Source organism: Myodes glareolus, chromosome 1 (genome assembly GCF_982192425.1).
Source record: "Myodes glareolus chromosome 1, mMyoGla1.1, whole genome shotgun sequence".
In the NCBI taxonomy this organism is placed as follows: Eukaryota; Metazoa; Chordata; class Mammalia; order Rodentia; family Cricetidae; genus Myodes; species Myodes glareolus.
The window spans coordinates 134589885-134617013 of record NC_142026.1 but is presented as its reverse complement, the minus strand read 5'-3'; positions in this window follow the sequence as shown (position 1 = coordinate 134617013).

Here is a 27129-nt window from a genome sequence, read left to right as displayed (position 1 = left end):
TAGCCCACTAGCTCTAGCTTCTTATTGGCTAACTCTTATATCTTAATTTAACCTATTTCCATTAATCTGTGCATCATCATGAAGTCGTGGCCTACCAGCAAAGTTTCAGCGCATCTGTCTCCAGTCAATCCATGGCTTCTCCCTGACTTCGCCCTTCTTTCTCCCAGCATTCAGCCTAGCTTTCCACACCTAAGTTCTGCCCTGATATAGGTCCAAAGCAGTTTTCATTATTAATCAATAATAATCACAGCATACAGAGGGAAATCCCACATCAAGCAAGCATGTCTGTCTGTGCAAGGTTAAGTTTTCTCAAGCTTGCTCATGTTCTAATGAAGTCAGTTGAGTGATTGTTGGGAATCAGAAGTGTCCACTCCTCTTTTTGCTCTGGTTATACAGAACCAATCTTATGGGTACATGAGATTGCATGGTCACTAGAATCTCAAGCAGCAGTTTTCTTTTCTTTTTATTTATTTTCTTTTCATTTTTTGGGGGTGGGGTGGGTGGGGTGTTGAGACAGCTTTGGACCCTGTCCTCGAACTCATTCTGTAGACCAGGCTGGCCTCAAACTCACGGAGATCCATCCACCTGTCTCTGTTTCACAAGTGCTGGGATTAAAGGCATGCGTCACCACTGTCTGATTCAAACTCCAATTTTTAATAGCTTTTGTACGTAGAATTGGGCACTGGGCCCTGCAAATTATGTAGCTAATCCAAAGTTCATGCATATAATTAAATATAAAAATAATTATTATCCTTCCATAGAGAATTTAGAACACACTTCCTAAACATTTAAATCATTTGATATCTGTAATTTTTATATTCCCCTAGGACATCAAAAGAGAAAGCTTTTCAAGTAAGGGGAAGCAAGGCCTCGGAGTATTATGCTTAAGCCTGGTCAGAATGAGGCTAAAATCCACGTTTCTCAAGTGCCAGCCCCTACTTCCCCTCTATAATCACCCCGTTAGCGCTCCTCATCTCTCTTTCTCTTTCCCGAAGCACAGCTGGTGATGAGTTGAAGAATATGGGGCTCTGATGTCTGTCCTCGCCCATCCTCTGGGTCTTGGATTTAAGTTTTGGTGACATTTGGGATATAGGTGGCACTTCAACCCAGCATATTCTGTTCAAGTTTCGCTGTGGTTCCTGTGAGCATAGGTATGTTTCTGACTCATCCGCCCCAACCAGAGACTAGGAAGAAAAATAGGATGTGTAGGTTGTGTGCAGGGGGATAAGGGGTTAGAGAAATCCAGGCTTTCTGACTCTGGCTTTCTCCCCCCACCCCTGCCACCCCGACAAACAGCAAGATGTGAGGAACACGCAGCATGAGAAGAGCTGGCTTGCGGGGTCTGTGGCGGACCCCATAGCCTCCCACTGTAACTATTGTTGAAGGCTTCGAGTTTTGCCACCATCACTTGTTCTTAATTGCTTTGGACGACCCCGAGATTGAAACTCACTGTAGGTTGTACAGTGACTAAATCACCTCTGCCGAGTAAAGCAAATCGCAGCGGTCTCTTTTCCATGGCTAAATCTGCGATGGGATCTGGTGTTCTTCCAGGTGTGCTCTGTTCAACCCTTACGATAATTCTGCAATCTCTGGAGCAGTGCTTCTCAACTTGTGGGTTGTGACCCCTTCTGGGTCGACTGACCCTTTCACAGTGATCACCTAAGATCAATGGAAAACACAGATATTTACATTACAGCTCATAACAGTACAAAATTACAGTTATGAAGTAGCAATGAAATAATTTTATAGTTGGGGGTCACCACAACACGAGGAACTGTATTAACGGGGCGCAGCATTAGGAAAGTTGAGAACCATTGCATTAGAACTTTGAGGAGGAGAATGAAGTTTCTCTTCCCTTTGGAATTTAACTGGTACTTCTTTAATATAATAACCTTAATTTGATGTGATGTGATGTGTGTGTGTGTGTGTGTGTGTGTGTTTTGTGAAGGTAGATTATATAGAAGCAGAATCAGAAGGAGTAGCAGAAGAAAGAAGAAGAAGGAGGAGGAGGAGGAGGAGGAGGAGGAGGAGGAGGAGGAGGAGGAGGAGGAGGAGAAGGAGGAGGAGGAGGAGGAGGAGAAGGAGAAGAAGAAGAAGAAGAAAAAGAAGAAGAAGAAGAAGAAGAAGAAGAAGAAGAAGAAGAAGAAGAAGAAGAAGAAGAAGAAGCAGCAGCAGCAGCAGCAGCAGCAGCAGCAGCAGCAGCAGCAGCAGCAGCAGCAGCTATAAAGCATTGTTCTGGGGAAAACACAAAGAAACTCTTAGTCATGGTTTTCCAGTTGGACTTTTCCAACTGTCATCCATGGTAGCTTTGATGAAGTTACAATGGGAAAAGTGTTCAGTTCTAAGTTAGTGATCAGAACCAAGTCACATGAGTGGAGAGACTCACATTGCATAAAGATCTGTTCTGTCTTTTAGATAAAGGCTAAACCCTTCCACCACTACTCCCAAAAGGGAGCAAAAGGTGGTGACCTCCCTCCCTCCTTCTCTTCCTTCTTTCTTCCTTCCATGCTTAATTCTTTCTTCCCTTTTTCCCTCCCTTCCTCCTTCCTTCTCCTTTCTTTGCCTGCCTGCTTCTTCCATCCTTCCCTCCCTCTCTCCCTCCCTCCCTCCCTCCCTCCCTCCCTCCCTCCCTCCCTCCCTCCCTTTCTCCCTCCCTCTGTCTCTCTCCCTTCCTTCCTTTCCTTCTTTTCTTTCTTTCTTTCTTTCTTTCTTTCTTTCTTTCTTTCTTTCTTTCTTTCTTTCTTTCTCTCTTTCAGGCAGGTTCTCTCTATGTAGCCTTGGCTGGCCTAGAACTCAATGTATAGATCAGGCTGACCTCAAACTTCCAGAGATCTGTACTCCTGGTTTTTCTTTCTCTCCCTTCTCATTCTCTCATTTTCTCCCTCCATCCCTCTCTTTCTCCCTACTTTCTTCCTTCTCCCTCCCTCCCCCTTCTCTCTCTCCTTCTTTCTTCTTTTCATATAGAGCTCACAACTTTATCACAGAAAACACAAGTTTGCTATGTATGGTCACTTTTCTCACTTTAATTTAAAATACAAAAACTTATCCCAGCCTTAAACACAGCCCGCCACTTTTTTTCTATTCATTCTAAAACACTGAAAAGAGCCACAGGATTTTTTTTCCAGGGATCATAGCAAATTATCCCATCACTCCAGAGAAAGGGTGTGACACCACATTCCACACCCACTATCTGTCCTTGCAGCAGTAGGTCCCTGTGAGACCCCCAGCCCCAGACTTGTTTATGTCCACTCATTTAACAGTGAACCAGAAATCACACACCTCCTGGACTCTGGAGGTGACAGACTGTGCGAATCACAGGGCAAACACAAACGTCTTCCCTCGAGGAGTAAATAAAATATTAACCCTTCATTTTTCCTTTCCTTCCCTCTGGCTGCTCCTAACCACTTCTTATAAGTGTGACTGTTCTGAAAAGCCTCACTAACTTTCCCAGGAACTCTCCAGAGGGGAAAAAAGCAGCAAAGCCCACAGTAGGTACCTTGCCAAATCATGGCAGGTCCTTTGTTTACATCATTGTTAAGATGCATAGCTGGCTCTCCATTGTACCCTGGACCCCCACAGCTCCTCAACTCCATCGAGGTCCACTGAACACTTTCTTGAAGGCATTTTTTTCTCCGGGACTCTCGACTGCCATTGTGACGTCACGCATGACCCTTCTGTCTTTTTCCAGATGTTGAAAAGTAACACAAAATATCAGCGATTGTGCTCATTTTGGCCTCCAAAAACATTATTACTTGCTTATTTTCTAGCCAGACTTTAACTTGTAGAGAAGGATCTGGGATCATTTCCAGCATTTATACAATCTGGGAGCCCTTGGTAAGTGTAAGTGGATATACCCTGCCTCGTCTCACAACCCATACACATGGGACTCCTGATAATAATACAGATGCAGGGTCATGTCATGTTCTTAACATAGCAGCTTATTTAACTATTGTGATGGGCAAGCTAGAGAGCACTGGAGGACGTTGCAGAAGGTCTACTGAGTACATTGCTAGGGTCAATGGGGATTTCAGAAACATAGCACAGGCGTAGTGATGTAGGCTATAGCAACTGTCTGCTCATTCATCTCCAGCAGCCCCAAGCGAAGTCGGAGCTCCTGGTGTGCTAACATACCTCCAGCACGAATCTGAGGCTTGTCGCCTGGTGGAAATTCCACTCTCACACTTCTCGTCTTAAGGACAACAGTGATTCTGAGAAGTCTGTCATTGGTTCTCTGCTGCTACTTGGCAAAATGGAGTGGCCTAAAGAGCAATCACCCTTGGTTACTTCTTAGATGTTTTGTGAGCCTGTCGTTCTTCAAGACTCCTTCTTGGGTGTGGAGGATGCCGAAGTCCTAGTGTGCCATATGCTTGAGGACACCAACACCGCCAGAGATGAGATCAAGACTGTGAGACTAGAATGCCCTGGTTTCCAAGAACAAGACGGTAACATCACACACCAAGGCTGTACACAGCGTCACACCCCAAGGCTATACATGGCATCACACCCCAAGGCTGTGCACAGCATCACACCCCAAGGCTGGGCACATTTTCCCATCATTCACTGGGTACTGTGTGAGGAAACTGATGAGAAGATGAGTAATAGCTTCTGGCTGCGGAGACTGTTTTCACAATATTTTTTTAAATTTCTCAGATAACACTGCCTAGTGGAGGCATTCTCTTCATAGTGGGCCTTCAGTCAAACTGTGACCACCGGGTGACCTTGTGGAGAAGCCTCTGCTTGAGTGCCCCCTGATTTCAACTCTCTTCCTTTCCAGGTGGGACTTCACATCTAATTTTTCTTAAATGATATTTAATCATTATAGCTATGCTTTTCACATTCTCTGAGTTTTACTTAATGTACAGGTATATTTATGTACTTGAAGAAGAAAGCACACCAGTTCTATTTAAAGATTTATTTATCTGTATTTGAAATGTCTGAATGTATTACCTATATGCATGTGCATGCCCCACATGTGTTCCTGGCACCTTTGAAGGTCAGAAGAAGGCATCCGATCTCCTGGAACTGCAGTTAATGATGGTTGTGAGTTGCCCTGTCGGTGCTGGGAATAAAGCCCAGATCCTTGAAAAGAGGAACTGTAGAAGGCCGCAACCACACTCTCCACCATAGATGGCGCTGCACCGCCAGGTGAGCTAGAAAGCTCACACGTGTTGGTATTTTTCCACTACTCCCAAGGTTTCACCTGGGACTGGGAGCAGTTGACCAATCCAGGAATGACACGTCCAGAGCAGGGTCTGTTTCCTTCATAAGGGATGGGTTCCATCTTATCTGGGTCCCCGGCCATGTTGGCTTATGCTCTAGCTCCCAAGAGGATTAAAGCCATTCCTGCAGAAGGATCCTAGTGTTCCGCGTGGTTCTTGCTGGCGAGACGGTAGCACGGGACAACTGGTGCCGAAACCCGGGACGCCGAGGAATCCTGACCACCGCACCGACGGGGATCTCTTGGATTCACCTTGGATTCAGGAAGGATTCAGAACTGTGGGTCTGCATAATCAGAGAGGTAATGTCTGTTCCTGGATTTTTCGGTTTTGAGCTTGACTTGTCTCCGCATTGGGAAGGTTTCATACAGGCCTTGATGCTTATCTTAGCAATTCTCTTATTTTCCGTCAGAAATTGCTTAAAAGATGAATCTTGCCAAGCGGTTGTTGCAAAGGCGGAGGAAATTCAGGACAGAATATCAGAAACTGAATGCAGTGGGAGGTTAGACGCGCGCGTGAGAAAAAAAATTAAGGAAAAAGGACCCTCCAGGAATTCTAAGGAAGTAAAAATGGGGGAGAACATTGGCCCACAAGGCCAAAAGCTTTCTGGTATCAATAATAAGAAAAAAGGAAAGAACACTAGGAAAAATAAAGGGCTACAGGACTGGCTCAGGGTCTGTAGAGAACTAGGAGGACCCCTGACGAATGCAGGTTTGGCTGCAGCCATCATGCAGTCACAAAAACACTCTTTTAAAGGGCCAGACAGAAGAGTTTGCTTTAAATGCGGGAAGCCAGGACACTTAAAAAGGGACTGTAGGTCATCAGAAAAGGAGAGAGCGCCCCCTATGCTTTGCTCACGCTGTGGTAAAGGTTATCATAGGGCAGAGCTCTGCCGCTCCGTTAGGGACGCCCATGGTAAAATCCTCCCACCGGCTAACTTGTCCCGAGAATTGTATCTTGCAGGAGAATTTTGATGATTTGCTGTCCTCCTTGAGACGGTCCATCGTGACAATCAACTCCACGCGAGTGGACATAAGCTTGGCTGAAGAATTCCAGTCCTGGATTGTGTCCTTCATCTCCTACTTCAAAGAATGGGTGGGGGTGGAAATGTTTTGGAACAGTCCTATGTTATGGATTAGTGTTTCTCCTCTGGATGGTCTGCTGACTCAAATCCCAAAGTCGTAGGGACAAAGTGGTTATTGCGCAAGCGCTGGCTGCCCTGGAACAGGGGGCCTCTACTGATGTGTGGTTATCTATGTTAAAGCAGTAAGGTTTAAGCCAACCAGCTCCTGCACCCCTAGGACTGTGGTCCATTGCATAGGGTGGAGTGCTTGGCTTAGCTAGCCCTGAAGGTTGTCGAGCTTAAGAGCATCGCACAGAGAATGACCCTCTCTGAGACATAAGTCGCTCTGCTTAAGGGTTTCCTGCCGTATATTCCCTTTCCCAGAAAATTGGCAGAGGGCAGGCTGGATAGGTTCCAGGTGTCATGAGCCTAGGGACAGATTCCGTGTAAGCCCATTTTAATGTTTTCATTTTGGGAAGTGCGACCTCTATCTTTACCTTCCTAGGGAGTTGCCTTTCTGCAAAGAAGTAAAATTAGGGGGAGATGTAGAAGGCCGCAACCACACTCTCCACCATAGATGGCGCTGCACCGCCAGGTGAGCTAGAAAGCTCACACGTGTTGTTATTTTTCCACTACTCCCAAGGTTTCACCTGGGACTGGGAGCAGTTGACCAATCCAGGAATGACACGTCCAGAGCAGGGTCTGTTTCCTTTATAAGGGATGGGTTCCATCTTATCTGGGTCCCCGGCCATGTTGGCTTATGCTCTAGCTCCCAAGAGGATTAAAGCCATTCCTGCAGAAGGATCCTAGTGTTCCGCGTGGTTCTTGCTGGCGAGACGGTAGCGCGGGACAATGGTAGGGTCAATGGTAAATGCTTCGAAGGCATTTTGGACACCGGCGCGGACAAAAGTATTATCTCATCGCGCTGGTGGCCACAGTCCTGGCCAGTTACTGAGTCGTCTCATGCCCTACAGGGCTTGGACTACAGTGCAAACCCCACCATTAGCTCCACCAGATTAACCTGGGAAACAGATGAAGGGCAGTCAGGATATTTTACACCATATGTCCTCCCCCTGCCGGTCAACTTATGGGGAAGAGACGTGATGCAGGGCATGGGATTGACCCTATCTAATGCATATTCATCTCAGGCCCAAGATATAATGATCAGAATGGGTCATAGGCCAGGAAGGGGCTTGGGTCGCTCCCAGCAGGGAATACGGGAGCCAATAAATCCTAAACCTAATATCAGCAAACAGGGCCTGGGTTTTTCCTAGGCGCCACTGGGGCAGCACAGCCTATACCATGGAAAACAAAGACCCTCAATCAGTTATCTACCACAGTGGCTACAGCCCTGGATCAGCAGGTTACCATAGATACATCTATTAGAGGTAAAATAATGGTTCTTAATCAAATAATTGACCTAATGCAAGAACAGGTGGATAGCTTATGGCAGCTTGCCCAATTGGGCTGTAAATGGAAAACTCCAGCCTTATGTGTGACCAGTGTACCATATGAGAACTTTATAAAAGTGGCTAACTTGTCCCGAGAATTGTCTTTGTATCTTGCAGGAGAATTTTGATGATTTGCTGTCCTCCTTGAGACGGTCCATCATGACAATCAACTCCACGCGAGTGGACATAAGCTTGGCCGTAGGACTTCAGTCCTGGGCCGTGTCTCTCATTCCCCTACTTCAAAGAATGGGTGGGGGTGGAAATGTTTTGGAACAGTCCTATGTTATGGATTAGTGTTTCTCCTCTGGATGGTCTGCTGACTCAAATCCCAAAGTCGTAGGGACAAAGTGGTTATTGCACAAGCGCTGGCTGCCCTGGAACAGGGGGCCTCTACTGATGTGTGGTTATCTATGTTAAAGCAGTAAGGTTTAAGCCAACCAGCTCCTGCACCCCTAGGACTGTGGTCCATTGCACAGGGTGGAGTGCTTGGCTTAGCTAGCCCTGAAGGTTGTCGAGCTTAAGAGCATCGCACAGAGAATGACCCTCTCTGAGACATAAGTCGCTCTGCTTAAGGGTTTCCTGCCGTATATTCCCTTTCCCAGAAAATTGGCAGAGGGCAGGCCGGATAGGTTCCAGGTGTCATGAGCCTAGGGACAGATTCCGTGTAAGCCCATTTTAATGTTTTCATTTTGGGAAGTGCGACCTCTATCTTTACCTTCCTAGGGAGTTGCCTTTCTGCAAAGAAGTAAAATTAGGGGGAGATGTAGAAGGCCGCAACCACACTCTCCACCATAGATGGCGCTGCACCGCCAGGTGAGCTAGAAAGCTCACACGTGTTGGTATTTTTCCACTACTCCCAAGGTTTCACCTGGGACTGGGAGCAGTTGACCAATCCAGGAATGACACGTCCAGAGCAGGTGCCATACCCGGGAAGAAGAAGAAGAACTTTGCACCGCCGGAGACCCCTTGGACACAAGGAGGATTCAGAACTGCAGGCATGCATGCTTAGAGAGGTACGCTCTAAAGTCCAGAGAGCATATCAGAATCTGAGCAGCAGTGGGAGGTTGTGCGCGCACCCAGATAAGTTAAAAAATGACCCTCCGGTAAAGAATGGGGGAGACAGAAAAGAAAATAAGTTAAAAAGGACCCCCCAATGATTCTAAAAAAGCAAAAATGGGGGAGAAGGCTGATTTACAAGGTCAAAAGCTTTATGTTATGTTGTTCGTGTTGTTTTTTATGTACTGGACAGGAGAAAGATATTTGAATTTAGGAACTGCTAAAAAAGGTAGTTTAAATTTAAAACATGGGCTTAAGAATATGATGTTTCGGAGGAGAGGTTCTGTTTTCGCCTCCACAGAGGATGGGAGCCTAAGTATGTGCTTGAGATCCACGTGGTTTGAATCACCGAGACCTCCTGAAATGTTATAGTGTTTACCCCTAAAATGCAACGGCCCAATAACAGCAGGAAGCAGCCAAAGAGACTAAACGACGCCCAAATTCCCTAAAAGATTAAATGAGGTCCTTTCAGTGATCGCAGATCTGCAAGCCTGCTTCTCTGAGTTCAGCTTTGCTCCATGCACCGGTTTGGGCTCGGAATGGGTGCAGCTGGGGCTGGAGGGCGGCTGGAGCGGAGCTTTGCTCTGTGGCTATGGTGGAGGGCACGTTGTGCTGGCTCAGTTGGTGCCTGGCCTGGAGGGTGTCACCGAGAATGAGAGCGGTGCCACAAGCAGCCGGGCCAGAGGGCTTACAGTGTACCTGGGACTGTGCTGGTCTCTGAGGGTAAAATGGCTTGGTTCCATTTGGCTACGCTAAACGATGCTGACTTCAGGCAGGGCTGGTCGTATTTATCATAATAAAAGCGCAATTAAGGTTTAGACGCAGTAAACAGGCAATACCGTATTACATCTACATAGTGCGACTTAAGTTTTTAAGAACTGCTTAGCATTTTAAGAACTCAAGTCCTCCTGAAAGATTGCTGTGTATACGCTTGACTTGTCTGGTGTTTCAGGATCCACAGGGAGGTGGATGCGAAGGGCCCTTGGATTTTGGGGTGATTGGGTCGTTGACTGGATCTGTGAGAGTTTATAGCCGCTTTTGCTGTGGCACAGGTGTTGAGAGTTGGCTAGTAGGAAAGCGGCCCTGTTCGCCGCCTCTCCCATTGGCCCCTTGAGCCGCAACGGCTCTGGGGCAGACCTTGAGATGTTGCCGCCTGTGCCGCCTCGGTCTGAGTGTCGGCTCCTGCCACACTCCGCCACCAACACAGCCTCAGAGAACTAGGCTAGCCCCGCGGGGAAGGCAGGGGCGCCTGGGGGTGGAGCCGCCACTTCCTGGCCTGGGACACGGGGATCCGCACAGCGAGCAGGCCCAGGGCCACACACAGCACTTGGATGGCGGGCGGGCTCTGGAACCCAAGGCCACCGTACCGGCAAGAAATACGGGAGCCAATAAATCTTAAATCTAATATCAACAAACAGAGACCTGTAGATCTCTAAGTTCAAGACCAGCCTACTTCCAGTACTGACTGTGCTAAACTTTTACACTGAGTTTTTTAATACTCTTAAATGTTATTTTGGGAGAAGACTTTGTTTATGTTTTTTTTCTAGGAATGCTACTATTCATGCTGTGGATTCATCTGTCCAGAGGCCTGAGGACAAAACCTCTGCTATGGAGCTGTCTGGCCTGATTGCTGCAGAACTGGCGGGTTCCTGAGGGATGGTCCAGCTCCTGCCCTTGGTCTGTCAGTTATTGCTGTGCTTTTGTTGCTGTGCCATTGCTATGCTGCTGGATTTCCCCTTGATTTGTCAGTTGTTACTTGCTATCAGTTTCCCTTATCCTGTCAGTTATTTCTGCTAAACACTATGGGTATCTTCAAGACAGGTTACAAAATACCATGGTTATTCAAATTAAAAATTGGATAAATATCTATTTAAATAAAAAGGGGGGAATAATAAAGGAACTGCCCCCAATGCTCTGTTCATTATAAATTTTTTAAATGGCAACACGGCCTATACCATGAAAAACAAAGACCCTTAATCAGTTATCTACCACAGTGGCTACAGCCCTGGATCAACAGGCTACCATAGATACATCTATTAGAGGTAGAATAAAGAACAGGTGGATATCTTATGGCAGCTTGCCCAATTGGGCTGTGAATGGAAAACTCCAGCCTTATGTGTGACCAGTGTACCATATGAGAACTTTATAAAAGTGGCTAACTTGTCCCGAGAATTGTCTTTGTATCTTGCAGGAGAATTTTGATGATTTGCTGTCCTCCTTGAGACGGTCCATCGTGACAATCAACTCCACGCAAGTGGACATAAGCCTGGCCAAAGGATTCCAGTCCTGGATTGTGTCCTTCATCCCCTACTTCAAAGAATGGGTGGGGGTGGAAATGTTTTGGAACAGTCCTATGCTATGGATTAGTGTTTCTCCTCTGGATGGTCTGCTGACTCAAATCCCAAAATCGTAGGGGCAAAGTGGTTATTGCACAGCGCTGGCTACCCTGGAATAGGGAGCCTCTTCTGATGTGTGGTTATTTATGTTAAAGCAGTAAGGTTTAAGCCAACCAGCTCCTGCACCCCTAGGACTGTGGTCCATTGCACAGGGTGGAGTGCTTGGCTTAGCTAGCCCTGAAGGTTGTCGAGCTGAAAAGCATCGCACAGAGAATGGCCCTCCCTGAGAGATAAGTCGCTCTGCATAAGGGTTTCCTGCCGTATATTCCCTTTCCCAGAAAATTGGCAGAGGGCAGGCCGGATAGGTTCCAGGTGTCATGAGCCTAGGGACAGATTCCGTGTAAGCCCATTTTAATGTTTTCATTTTGGGAAGTGCGACCTCTATCTTTACCTTCCTAGGGAGTTGCCTTTCTGCAAAGAAGTAAAATTAGGGGGAGATGTAGAAGGCCGCAGCCACATTCTCCATTATCAAGATGGCGCTGACATCCGGCTTCACCACCAGGTGAACGCACATGTGCTCGGTAATTTCCCACTGAGTCCCCGCCTACTCCCGAGGCATTCACCTGGGATTATGGACAATTGACCAATCCAAGAGTGACACGTCCGAAGCAGGGTCTGTTTCCTATATAAGGGATGGGTTCCATCTTATCTGGGTCTCCGCCATGTTGGCTGATGCCCGCTCTCCCAAGGGGCATTAAAGCTTTACTGCAGACTATCAACAAGACCTGGGTGGACGATTAATCCCTGTAGGGTAAGCGAGCCACGTCCTAAGAGCAGGCCCACGCTTCCAGGGGGTAGGGGCTCAGGCAGCTGCACAGGGACGGGCTGTACCCCCATTTGAGGCACCAGTTGTCCCACGCTACCGTCTCGCCAGCAAGAACCACGCGGAACACTAGGATCCTTCTGCAGGAATGGCTTTAATCCTCTTGGGAGCTAGAGCATAAGCCAACATGGCCGGGGACCCAGATAAGATGGAACCCATCCCTTATAAAGGAAACAGACCCTGCTCTGGACGTGTCATTCCTGGATTGGTCAACTGCTCCCAGTCCCAGGTGAAACCTTGGGAGTAGTGGAAAAATACCAACACGTGTGAGCTTTCTAGCTCACCTGGCGGTGCAGCGCCATCTATGGTGGAGAGTGTGGTTGCGGTCTTCTACATCTCCCCCTAATTTTACTTCTTTGCAGAAAGGCAACTCCCTAGGAAGGTAAAGATAGAGGTCGCACTTCCCAAAATGAAAACATTAAAATGGGCTTACACGGAATCTGTCCCTAGGCTCATGACACCTGGAACCTATCCGGCCTGCCCTCTGCCAATTTTCTGGGAAAGGGAATATACGGCAGGAAACCCTTAAGCAGAGCGACTTATGTCTCAGAGAGGGTCATTCTCTGTGCAATGCTCTTAAGCTCGACAACCTTCAGGGCTAGCTAAGCCAAGCACTCCACCCTGTGCAATGGACCACAGTCCTAGGGGTGCAGGAGCTGGTTGGCTTAAACCTTACTGCTTTAACATAGATAACCACACATCAGTAGAGGCCCCCTGTTCCAGGGCAGCCAGCGCTTGTGCAATAACCACTTTGTCCCTACGACTTTGGGATTTGAGTCAGCAGACCATCCAGAGGAGAAACACTAATCCATAACATAGGACTGTTCCAAAACATTTCCACCCCCACCCATTCTTTGAAGTAGGGGAATGAGAGACACGGCCCAGGACTGAAGTCCTACGGCCAAGCTTATAAATCATCTCTAGGATGGTAGGGAGGGGGCCCAGAGTCTTATTGGTTGTAAAAAATCGGGGGAGACACCGCCATCCTATGGTTGACTGGTAACAACTTCAGGAAGGCTGAGAGTGTCCTCCATCGGTGCTCTGTCATCCATCTGCAAAATGGCAGGAGGAACAGCAGCCAGGTCCTCAGGCGAATCCGGTGTGTTGTGGATCACTCTTCACTGTTCGGGTCAATCGCTCTGGCAGCCAGAATGGGCTTTCTTGATCCTGTGGGAAGACACAAACAGCTCCCCTGGATCTCAATAAGATGGGATCCGGGCCTTTCCATTCATTAGAAAGCACATCTTTCTACTTAACCAAATCTTTGGGCCGCTGCGGATCCGAACAATGTCGTGTTGCAGCATTTTGGCCATTATCATCCAGATTTAAAAAATTTATGGTGAACAGAGCCATGGCGATGGCCACCCTTGGTGTCGTGGGCAGCTCTGTCAATATTCCCCCTTTCTGTTTAAGTAGATAAGATTTGAGGGTGCGATGCGCTCGTTCTATGATACCTTGCCCCCTGGGGGTTATAAGGCAGGCCTGTAATGTGGGTGACCTGCATCTGCGCACAGAATTGCTTAAACTTTTGAGAAGTATAGGCAGGCCCATTATCCGTTTTTAAAGATGTGGGCTTGCCCCAAGCACTCCATGCCTCAAGGCAATGTTGAATGACATAAGAGGTTTTTTCTCCTGTAAGCGGTGTGGCATGAATAATGCCAGAGCATGTGTCAATCGACACATGCACATACTGAAGTTTTCCAAAGGCAGTGATATGAGTTACGTTCATCTGCCATATTTGCAAGGGCGTAATCCCTCTGGGGTTCACGCCAGTGTGTCTGATAGGAAGAAACTGGCAACAACTGTGACATTGGGTTACAATATCGCGAGCCTCTTTTCTGGTAAGAGAAAAACGTTTGCGCAGGGTTTCAGCTGTAACATGAAACTTATCATGAAAGGTTTTAGCGGTCTGCAACGGGGAGGCAAGAGCTACTGCAGCAAGCCGCGTAGCACGATCAGCCAGGTCATTGCCCAAACTCATTGGGCCTGGAAGCCCCGAATGTGCTCTTATGTGTGTGATAAAAAATGGAGCTCTCCTACTTAGTAAGCAATCCTGTATCCTCTGGAAAAGAGCTGCCACTGTACTAGTAGGTTTTATAATTCCAGCGGCCTCTAATAATTTAACAGCGTTAACCACATAGGCAGAATCAGAAACAATATTAAGGGGACAAGGAAATCTTTGAAGAACCTCTAAAACCACCATACATTCCACCACCTGGGGCAAGGTGGCAGAAAAGTTCTTTATATATGTTTTAGAACCGACAACATAGGCTCCCACACCATTCTTGGAGCCATCTGTATAAACCGTCATCCCGTCTTTTAACGGAACAAAAGATGTAGCTCGGGGAAACACAATGGGATGACATGCAGCGAACTGCAGTAGAGGATGTTTAGGATAATGATTATCAATTTTTCCTGAAAAGATGGTAACCAAAATGGCCCAATCGTCAGAGGCAGCGGCCAAAGTTTGTACCTGAGAGGAGGTATAGGGAATTATCATAACCTCTGGGTGCTTGCCAAAATGACTAACAGACATTTTAAGGCCTTTAAGGGCAATTTGAGCTATAGCGGCGGGATACCACTCAATACTTTTGTTAGGAGAAGCATGCAGATGGATCCACAGTAACGGTCCGTCCTGCCATAGCACAGCGGTGGGTAGCTTTCTTGTTTTAAACACGCATAGAGCAAATGGTTGAGTCTCATCAATACGGCACAGCTGTGCCTCCTTAATGGATTCCTCTACTAGCAACAAGGCTGCCTCTGCTGCCGGCGTCAAGGCCCGAGGGGAGGTAATATGAGTATCTCCTTCCAAGATATCAAACAATGGCTTCAAATCAGCAGAGGGGATTTTTAAAAACGGTCGCTGCCAATTAATATCTCCTAACAACTTTTGGAAATCATTTAACGTTCGCAAATCATCCCTATAAATTTTTATTTTTTGAGGCAGAATCTTTTCAGGAAGAATAACAGAACCTAAAAATTGACCAGTATCTGCAATCTGGACCTTCTCAGCGGCTATTTGAAGACCCCATAGCTGTAAACTTTTAACGAGCAGTGGGTAGGCTTCCTTTAGGACCTGTAAGTCCTCATGACACATAAGTACATCATCCATATAATGAACCACGAGCAAACATGGAAACCGTTCACGAAGCGGTTTAAGAGCCTCCTGCACAAACATCTGACAAATGGTCGGACTGAGACACATACCCTGAGAGAGGTTTTTCCATTGAAAATGCTTATCAGGCTCTATATGATTAATTGAAGGAACCGTAAAAGCAAAGCGAGGCCTATCAGCAGAATGCAATGGAATAGAAAAGAAACAATCCTTAATATCTATTATTACCAAACTCCAGTTTTTGGGCAAAGCTGAAAGCACCGGGAGTCCTCGCTGCACAGGCCCAAAGAGGTGCATTTGTTCATTAACGGCTCTCAAATCATGCAGCAAGCGCCACCTTCCGGATTTCTTTCTAATGACAAAAATGGGTGTATTCCACGGAGAGGTGGATGGTTCTATGTGTCCCAGAGCCAACTGCTCATTAACTAGCTGATTCACTGCTTCCAGTTTTTCAGAGGTAAGTGGCCACTGGGGAACCCATACGGGGGTCTCTGTTTTCCACGGTATGGGCCGTGCTGCCCCAGTGGCGCCTAGGAAAAACCCAGGCCCTGTTTGCTGATATTAGGTTTAGGATTTATTGGCTCCCGTATTCCCTGCTGGGAGCGACCCAAGCCCCTTCCTGGCCTATGACCCATTCTGATCATTATATCTTGGGCCTGAGATGAATATGCATTAGATAGGGTCAATCCCATGCCCTGCATCACGTCTCTTCCCCATAAGTTGACCGGCAGGGGGAGGACATATGGTGTAAAATATCCTGACTGCCCTTCATCTGTTTCCCAGGTTAATCTGGTGGAGCTAATGGTGGGGTTTGCACTGTAGCCCAAGCCCAGTAGGGCATGAGACGACTCAGTAACTGGCCAGGACTGTGGCCACCAGCGCGATGAGATAATACTTTTGTCCGCGCCGGTGTCCAAAATGCCTTCGAAGCATTTACCATTGACCCAAAGGGGCAGTTTGGGTCGATCTTGAAGGCTAACAACCAAGTAGGCTGAATCCTGTCCTGTTGATCCCATTAATCTATTCTCCAGCCTCTGGTGGATGTCTGCCGGGAGAAGCAGTAACTGAGCTATCCTGTCTCCTTTACTGATGGAAAAAACTCCACTAGGGCAAGAGCATAGGGCTTGTATCTCAGCAGTGTGCTCTTAAGCACAGAAACTTCTTGTCAGACAGACATACTAGTTTTGAAAACCAGCATTCTTGCTCCTCAGATTAAAATCCTTAATGGGTTTTGCTACAGTTGGAACATGACATGGCCTCCCATTGGCTCATGTATTTGAACACTTGGTCTCCAGCTGGTTGCCCGGTTTTGGAAAGTTGTAGCATCCATAGGAGGTGGGCTTCACTGGGAGAAGTGAGCTTCTGAGAGCAGGCGTAATGGTTTATAGCTGAGCCTACTTCCTGCCCCAGTCTTCTGTCTGCTTCCTTACCCCCATCTCCTTCCTTCCTGCACTGCACTCCTGTCACCCACAGGGGGTACAACCTCACACCTTTTTCTCTAGAGTTTGTGTCTCCTGTGTCTATAGTGGCTTTCTTGACTTGTGCCCTTGTTGTCTTTGGGTGATGTTTCAGCTTGGCCTCTTGCTCTTAAGGAAACTCTGAGGGTCCCACTGGACCGTTATCTTCCCTGAGCCCCCACTCACTACGCAAGTGGCATGCTTTCAAGGATAGTCCTCACTCGACTGGAAGTACCCAAGGACAGGCTCAGGGTTGCAACTTAGGGACACATTCATGAATAGTGGATTGTCCTGCGCTCGGCCTCGCCTGCAAGAACCACGCGGGACACAGCATCCTACTGCAGAAATAGCTTTAATGCCCCTTGGGAGAGCGAGCATCAGCCAACATGGCGGAGACCCAGATATGAAGGAAGCCATCCCTTATATATGAAACAGACCCTGCTTCGGACGTGTCACTCTTGGATTGGCCCACTGCTCCCAGTCCCAGGTGATGCCTCAGGAGTAGGTGGGGACAGTAGTGGAAAATTACCAACACGTGTGCGTTCACCTGGCGGTGAAGCCGGATGTCAGCGCCATCTTGTGATGGAGAATGTGGCTGTGGCCCTCTACAGTGGATGATTCCCATTCTGTTTGAAATGTGTTCTGTCCTTGCCTACCAGCAAACCGGAGTCAACCTTCAGAGTCTCACGTAGATGTTAGTTCTGCTCTGACATCCTCCTGCCCCCTCCCCAGCAGCTGGTGACATGCATGGATCCTTCACTCTAAGGTGTATTGTACACATTCATTTCCCCCAGGTTCCCCCAAGGTCTCTCCAGTTGACAGTATAGGTACTTGTTTCATTCTTGTGGAGGGAGAGTCTTATGTCTATGTGGCAGGAAGTCCTGGGTTAATCTGAATAGAGACTGTTCAGGGATGGGTAAATGGTGCCTATGGCATTTCCTGATGTTCCTTGCATAAGACACCTGGCTGAAGACGGGTCCTGGAGTGTGGGAGGTCCTTCTGTATATGTGTTGCTTTTATTGGTTAATGAATAAAGAAGCTGCTTTCGGCCAGTGGCTTAACAGAATATAGCCAGGCCAGAGAGAGAGAGAGAGAGAGAGAGAAAGAGAGAGAGAGAGAGAGAGAGAGAGAGAGAAAGAGAGAGAGAGAGAGAGAAGGTGGAGTCAAGGAGAAACTATGAGGCTGCCAGAGGGAAAAGACGCAAGCTGCCAGGTGGAACCTTGCTGGTAGGCCACAAGCCTCGTGGTAAAATATAAAATAATAGAAATTGGTTAAGTTAAGAGATAGGAGTGAGCTAGAAATATGCACAAGTTATTAGGCCAAGCAGTGATTTAAATAGTATAGTTTCTGTGTGATTATTTTGGCTCTGGGCAGCCGGGAACAAACAAGCGGCCTCCTACAACACTGGAGGAGGGTTGTTGCATGGAATAACCTCTTTCTTACCCTCCTGGGGACATGTAGCTAAACAAAGCCAGCTAAGTGTCCCCACATTGCTGGTTTGCTGCCTTCCCACCCTCCACTGAGTTTCTATTATTTCTGAATTCTTCTTTCCTGTCTTTGGTCCAGGCTATTGCCAGGCCTGAGACCAAGTCCCAGAGTGTCACACTTCAGGAATGTAAAGTGATTCTTGTCCCAACATGGCCACTTAATCACATACTCCATGAATTCAGGAAGCTCATTTAAGTAAAATACAGTTTTCCCTTTTCATGCATTTGCTGCTTTCTCCAAACAAACTCTAGGAGAGACTGCACCATCAGCAACTTGACAATTTGGAACTGAAAGAGAGTTGAGAGTCTGGGGTTTCATGTCTCCACTGGCTGAAAAAAAAGTAAGAATTCTTTGAAGTGCATAAACTTTGCACTTGGCAGTGTCTTCAGCTGGCATCCTTTCACTTTTCACAGACCAAGCTGAAACCAGAAAAATTATTCTCTACTCATCACCAGTAAGTCTCACTGAGGGCCCCCAAATGGAAGCATGGGATTTTCTACCATGGAAACCATGGGGGAAGAACCCTTCTGCTTCATCTACTTTTGAGCCCATCCCTAAGCAAGCTGACACACATCACAGTGTGCACCATCAGGGGTCTCTGCAGTTCTGGATGATAGGAAATAGGAGCAGGCTTGGGTCAGGCAGCCCCAAAACCCTGAGTCTATTATGTGGCAGTCCCTTCTTGCTTGTGAATGGCTCCACATGGGGCTGGAGATATTTGGCATCTCAGGGAAGAAGACCCACAGGGAGACACATGTATCATGCTCCTACCATGGATTCTGCCTTCATGGCATGATGGTGGTGACAATGGCAATGGTCATTGACTGTCCAACTACCCAGAGATCCATGTGCACAACAATTGCTATATTTCTGAGACAGTGGAAGAAAGTACCACCTAAAGTTTGGAAGATGTAAGGATAAGTTAAGTATGTTGACAATACTGATTTACCTCTACAGACTTATGGTGTCGAACACCCATCCCTCCCCCCATTTGAAGCTTCTGCATGTGGAAGCTGTGGCAGTAACTGGACTTTCAGTGGGAGCTGCAAAGTCAGACATTTTTGAGGTCTCAAAAGATCTCTTTAAAGATCTCTTTTGCTTTACAAGGTAGATGTTAAAAAATCTTCAAGCTATTCTTTGGTCCTGGCGGGGGGTGGTGGTGGGGGAATGACTGCCCACTCAGTGTTGTGAGGGAATGGTCCACCTTGAAATGCTTCAGACTGAGATGTTGCTTAGTTGTAGAAACTGCTCCTTATACAAGGATCATTCTCCCTCCAGGTTGGGATTCCTGAGAATTCTTGCTCTGAAGAGTGTGTTCATGGCAAGCTCAGTGTTGGAAAAGTAAGTCTCGGAGGTTTTACAGAGTGAGAGATGGATGTGGCTGAGATAATTTGAGCATAAAATATATGGACTGAACTGCACGTTGTCCAGATGCCTTTCCTTGTAAGTGTTTCTCCAAAGAGCTGACCTTGACCTGGATCTGGGGCCTGGTCCTGTGTGGAAGAAAGATGGGGTCATGAAGCCAAGAATGCACATCTGAATCAAACAGAACAGTAAGGATGAGAAATGATTTGACATAAAGAATAAACAAATCTACATTAAAGAGCTACACATAAACAGTCTTCCCAATAAGAAAGAGCAGGCCAAAGGGGTGGGAGGGGAGATGGAACCCAGGAGAGTCTGTGAGGTGCTGAGACTTTTTAGAGTTTCTGGATCTTGACTCTTAGTGGTGAGAGAGTTTGAAGGAAGACTCAGTTCAGGAGACTATGAAGCGGAGTTTAGAGAGTTGCAAGCAAGGAAAGAAGGTCTTCAGTGGATTGGGAACTGTGGTACAGAACCACCAAAATAAGAAGCAGTCTTGAATGTGCAGAATATGTGGTTGAGGTTGGTGAGGTCATAGGAAGGCATTGGGTTCATTCAGGAAATCCATCTTAGCCTCTCCTTACATTAATGATAATTAATATCCATCTAATGGATAGATCAGGCTTATTACTGGTAGGGCCATAGTTGGAAAAGACTCTGTGTTCTGGTGTAGGGAGAGTGGTGGGCCACATCCTGCCACCCAGCTAGCTTAACCCCCAAAATAACGACACAGAAATTGTATTAATTAAATTATTGCCTGACCAATTAAATCTAGCCTCTTCTTGGCCAACTCTCACATCCTGATCTAACCCATTTCTGTTAATCTGTGTATCACCACAAGGTCGTGGCTTACTGGGAAAGACTCAGCGTCTCTGACCTGGCGACTTCATGGCGGCTCTCTCTGACTCTCTTCTTCCCAGCATTCAGTTCTGTCTACTCTACCTACTTGAGTTCCACCCTATCAACTAGGCCAAGGCAGTTTCTTTAATAACCAACGAAAGCAACACAAATGCAGAAGGACCTCCTACACCAATGTCCAACATAGACAATCACCACACAGCCAAGAGCAGAAGACATAGTGACTCAAGACACATTTATCTGCCTTGTGGGAAAAAGAAACAAACCTAAAGGCTTCCAGGTTCACCTCTCAATGAAGGGTAGCATCCTCTATAGGAGACAAGCTGTCTTCTGGGACCACAGGTGAAGATGAAGTTCATTATTTGCCCAGAGGCCTTGAGCTCTGCAATGGGAGAGAGCTGGCCTTGAATGGACCTTCACTGGCACTTCCTGCAGGTTTATTCAGTTCCTCCTGTTCAGCTGGTACCTAGGGATGCTCTTGATGCTGGAAGGAAATGAACCAAGGAAGGATGCAAAGCTAGAGCTTGAGTTACTCTGTGCATTTAAGCAACAAATTTAGTCATTTTTAGGTTTTCCTACTTCGGGTTATTTTGCTGTTAGGATTTTTATTGTCTTATTTTTTCCTCTATTACTGGTAGTAAAATACATGTTTCACATTTTTCTTAAATGTCAGTCTCTTCTTTCAAGGGCAATGTTTTTTTTGGCACAGTTCACTTTAAGGTAAATACATTAAAAATTTTAAAATTAGATTCAAAGGTACAAATATTAATTTAGATCCAGAAGATAAGCTATAATATATTACTTAAAATATGTTAAGTAGGCACCAAATACTTTGTTCACAGGGCATGCAGAAATCAAGCTGGTTCTTACCTGGAAGCTTCCTCCATGTTGGCTAGTTTTTATAATGCCAGAAAGTGTTATGCAGCCTACTAGGAGAGAAAGAGCAACAGTTTCACCCAGCCGCAAACTCTGTGAGATACAATAATGACCACTGTGGCGAGGTATGTTGCCTATTGCAATAATGGCACAAATGTTAAGGAGGTAACCAACTGTTTCATGATTGCACTCAAGGTCTTTGCCACTGGAGGAAACTCATGCCTAGTGCTGCAAATCTGGATGACTAGGGAGTTCACAGGTTCCAGGAATGAACCCACTACTATTATTTTACTAGACAGACATAGTATCTGTCTTAGGGTTTATTGCTGTGAAGAGACACCATGACCACAGAAACTCTTATAAAGGAAAAACATTTAACAGGAATGGCTTACATTTTTTAGAGATTTAGTCCATTATCATCACAGTATGTTGTAGGAGACCACTTGTTTGTTTCCAACAGCTCAGCCCCCAAAATAACCACACAGAAACTATATTAATTAAATCACTGCTTGGTCCATTAACTCTAGCTTCTTATTGGCTAACTCTTATATCTTAATTTATTCCATTTCTATTCATCTGTGTATTGCCACATGACTGTGACTTACCAGCAAGGTTCTGGTATGTCTGTTCCCAGTGGTGCCTATGTGACATCTCCTTGACTCTGCCTCATTTCTTTCAGCATTCAGTTTAGTTTTCCCTGCCTAGCTCTATTCTGCTAAGCCACTGGCCAAAACAGCTTCTTTATTTATTAACCAATAAAAGCAACACATATAAATAAGGACTTCCCACACCAATGGTGGGACACGGCTGTGTGCAGGCAGACGTGGTGCTGAACTGAGAGTCTTACATCTTGGTTGGCAGGCAATAGGATGTGAACTAAGATACTGGGTGTGGCTTGAGCATATATGAGACCTCAAAGCCCACCCCCAAAGTGATACACTTCCTCCAACAGAGCTGCACCTACTCCAACAAAGCCATACCTCCCAGTAATGACATTTTCTGTGAGCTTGTGGGGGCCAATTATATTCAAGTTACCACAGTATCAAACGTCCCTCAAAATTCATATCCTTAGACCCATATTAGTTAGCACTCAGACCTCATCAGAGAAGTTTCTTTAAGCAATAGATGGTGGTTAACAAGGAAACTCAAAACTGGTCAAAGTGTTCATCTGTAAATATGACATTTATATCCGAGACTCAGGAAACACTTTGGAGAAAGAAATCAGAGAAACATCACCCTTCACAATAGCCACAAATAGCATAAAATATCTCAGAGTAATTCTAACCAAACAAGTGGAAGGCTTGTATAACAAGAACATTAAATTTTTGAAGAAAGAAATTGAAGAAGATACCAGAAAGTGGAAAGATCTCCCGTGCTCTTGGGTAGGTAGAATTAACATAGTAAAAATGGCAATTTTACCAAAAACAACCTACAGATTCATGAAATGCTCATCAAAATCCCAGTAAAATTCTTCACAGACTTCAAAAGAACGGTACTCAACTTCATATAAAAAAGCAAAACCCCCCAGGATAGACAAAACAAGCATGTACAATAAAAGAACTTCTGGAGGCATCATAATCCCTGACTTCAAACTCTACTACAAAACGGTACTGAAAACAGCCTGGTATTGGCATAAAAACAGACAGGAGGACCCACGGAAACAAATAGAAGACCCGAATATTAATCCACACATCTTCAAACACCTGATTTTTGACAAAGAAGCAAAAAATATCAAATGGGAAAAAGAAAGCATATTTAACAAGTGGTGCTGGTATAACTGTATATCAACACGTAGAAGAATGAAAATAGATTCATATCTATCATCATGCACATAACTCAAGTACAAATGGATCAAAGACCTCAGCATAAAGCCAGCCACACAGACCTTATAGAAGAGAAAGTGGGAAGTACACTTGAACACATTGGTACAGGAGACCACTCCCTAAATATAACCCCAGCAGCACAGACACTGAGAGAAACAATTAATAAATGGAAATTGAAACTGAAAAGCTTCTGTAAAGCAAAGGACACAATTAACAAGACAAAATGAAAACCTAAAGAATGGGAAAAGATCTTCACCAACCACACATCAGACAGAGGTCTGATCTCCAAAATATACAAAGAACTCAAGAAATTGGTCATCAAAAGAACAAATAATCCAATAAAAAATGGAGTACAGATCTAAACAGAGAACTCTCAACAAAGGAATCTAAAATGTCTGAAAGACGCTTAAGGAAATGCTCAACATCCTTAGTCATCAGAGAAATGCAAATCTAAACAACTCTGAGATTCCATCTTGCACCTGTAAGAATGGCCACAATTAAAAACACTGATGACAACTTATACTGGAGAGGTTGTGGAGTAAAGGGAACACTCCTGCATTGCTGGTGGAAATGAAAGCTGGTACAGCCCCTTTGGATGTCAGTATGGTGATTTTTCAGAAAATTAGGAAACAACCTTCCTCAAGAACCAGCAATACCACTTTGGGATATATATCCAAAGAATGCTCAACCATGCCACAAGGACATGTGCTCAACTATGTTCAACCTGGAAACAATCTAAATGCTCCTTGACCAAAGAATGGATAAGAAAATGTGGTACATTTACCCAGTAGAATACTACACAGCAGAAAAAAACAACATCTTGAATTTTGCAGGCAAATGGATGGAGCTAGAAAACATCATTTTTAGTGAGGTAACCCAGACCCAGAAAGACAATTACCACATGTACTCACTCATAAGTTATTTTTAAACATAAATCAAAGAAAACCAGCCCACAAATCACAATCCCAGAGAACCTAGACAACATTGAGGACACTAAGAGAAGCATACATGGATCTAATCTACATTGGAAGTAGAAAAAGACAAGATCTCCTGAGTAAATTGGGAGCATGGGGACCTTGGGAGAGGGTTGAAGGGGAGGGGAGAGGCAGGGAGGAGAGTGGAGAAAAATGTAGAGCTCAATAAAAAAAGAGTTAGGGGAGAGAAGACGATCAAAATATATTATATACATGTATGCTATTCTCAAAGAAGTATTAACTTCTTGTTCACATGTGATTTATTAATGATAAAATTATTAATAATTAATAAATACTATACTTAATCTACTTATAGCATCAAACTAATTGCCTATTGATAGACTAATATAGATATTCATATGCATGTGGCTTATATGTGGAATAGAATATTAGTCATAATAAAGAAATCTTTTCATTTACAGAAATATGGATTATTCTGGAAGTTATTACATCAAGTGAAATAAATGAGGTACACATAGGAAATTATCACGTGATCTCACTCATACATGGAAGTTAAACAAATTGATTTCACAGAAAGGTACAATGATATTTACCATAGGCCGAGAAGGACAAGTAGGCGCTGAGGGTAGAGACATTGGCCGCGGCGTCTAAAGCTATGTGCAGCTGGGAGGAACGTGTTCTGTGCAATAACAAGGTAATCACAGTGAACTCACCCTCGGGTCCTTCTCTTGGTAGTGGGTGGCCCACTGCAGACTTGGGAGAATTCCAAGAGAGCCATAGAGCTCAGAAAAGACTGTCTAACTCCCAAGGCTAAAACACAAACCACTGTTTTAAACAAACAGAATTTTTAGAAGTTGCCTGAAGAAGCTAAACCTCAAGTATTTCTAATATGTCGACTCTGTTAGAAAGTGGTGTTGGGGTTATAGTTCCGTCTGTTGTCAAGTTCCTCCATTCCTATGACGCAGGGTGTTAGGTTTAGGCAGAATGTCCAGTTCTGTCTGGTATCTGGTGGCCAGCATTTTTCCCATCTAGGTCCCAGCCTGGCCTCTCAGAAAGGGTGACACTGATTGTTCCCTTCTTTCATAAGACTTGCTCTAAGTATGCCATCCCTTCCCTGGTCGGTAAGGAGCTGGGAAGGAGAATCTCAGGGACCCTCTATGCTCCACAGCACTAGCTTAAAATGCCCAGGCTTCGGGCTAAAATTCTGTTCCGTGTTCCTGTGCCAACACGTGTTTGCATTAAACTCTCTCCACCAGCACGGAAGGAGTTTCAGAAATTCTTTTTGCCTACAAGATGTGGATGTTTTGTAGACATCCAGCTTCAGTGAGAAGGGTCCTGGGGGGCAAAGGATCCAGTTCCTCACCTTCTCTCCAGGCCAGGACCATAGCTTAGACCCGGGCAAGGGAGGGAAGCATTTTAAAACAAGACGACTCTAGAACCCAGGCATCCGCACATTGACTCATGTGACTGCCACTCTGGAGTTGCAGGGCTGTGAAACAGCCTGTCTGACAGACTGGTGAGGAACGCCACAAAGGGCTGGGCATGGCAGAGATGAAGGGAGTGGAGCGTGGTCACCAGCTTGTGGCTCACGTTCCTGTTGTCTGTGGCATCGTCAGTGTGGTGCTAGCTTAGGTTCTAAACCTATAGAGCTCTTGCCAATATTTACAATTGAAAGCCATACACCCCCCCCACACACACACCACAGACATACACACACTCATATAGAGATAGACACATACAAACATACGTATACAAGCACACACACAGAAACACACATACACTCACATATAGACACACACTCACACATGGATACACACACAGACAATACACACACATTCACACACAGGCGACACATACACATTCACACACAGACACACACACTCACACAGAGATACACACACTTACACAGACACACATACAGATACACATACACACAGACACATACATATAGACAGACATAGACTTACACATGTACACACACAGATATACACAGACACACATTCACACAGAGACACACAGACAGAGACAGACAGACAGACAGACACACACACACACACACACAGCTCAGCTTTCTAAAATTTTACTATCAGCTTAGGAGATCCAGACCACCACTTGCTGCTAGGATGGGCTGGTGTGGCAGATGCTGCTCTCAGCCGGGCACCTGCTTTAGGCTCTCACAGTCCCCACTGTTGCCCATGAGTGTGCCAGGAATCTTCTGTTACCAGGTAGCCTCTGTGGTATTTGACTTGGTGGCCCCGAAGCAAACTGCTGTCTAATAGAAATATCAAGCCAGTCATAGACTCATGCGGTGTGTGTGGATTAAGTGCTCTAATAACCCCACTGTAAAACACAGAAAACCCTGAGTACAATTAATTTTAACTGTTTACTATTTACTACTTTCTCATGTAAAAATACCGTGCAGCCTGTATAAAATGAGAAATGCAATTTTTCCATACTAATCTTTAAAATCTAGCATGAGTGCTGCTCTTGCAGTGTGTCTCAAGCTACATTTCAGCTCTTCGGTGAAGACTTGTCAACAGCGGGAAGGAGTCAGCCAGTGCCGGGAGGTGGTGGCGTGGTGCCGGTGAGTGGCAGAAGGCTAGGCTATGACAGGGCTGAGGCTGATCCGATGGCAGTGGTCTTAAGGGGGGTGTTTTGGTATTTTGTAGAGAATTGGAAACTTTTTAAGAGGCTGCAGTTCAATGTTTTGATGCACGCCCACTGCAACCACATCTCGGACATGCTTGCCCTTGCCCTGTGGCACATGCATATGGAGAGCAGGTGGGCAGGAGTTTCCAGAAGTCGCCAGATGGTTCCTGACCTTTCTAAGGCTGTGACTGATCTTTCCGGATGTTGTGGTGACCCCCCAACCATACAATTATTTTGTTCACACTCCATAAGTAATTTTGCTACAGTTATGAATTATAATTAGATATCTGATATGTGACCCCAGAGTGGGCATGACCCACAGGCTTAAGATGTGAGCATCCTCAGAGGGGCTGCATGAGGGTGGGGGAGGGGTGAGATCCTGGCCCTGGCCCCCACCCAGCACTAACAAGAGCAGGCTATCAGGTTTCTCAAATCCAGACACCTGTTATTCACAGGAAGAGATGTCACTGTTTTTGCATGAGCACATGGGTGGGGCTGGGGGATAAATACCCTTCTAGAACATGTGACACACCTTCTTCCACGTTTTCCCACCCCTTCCAT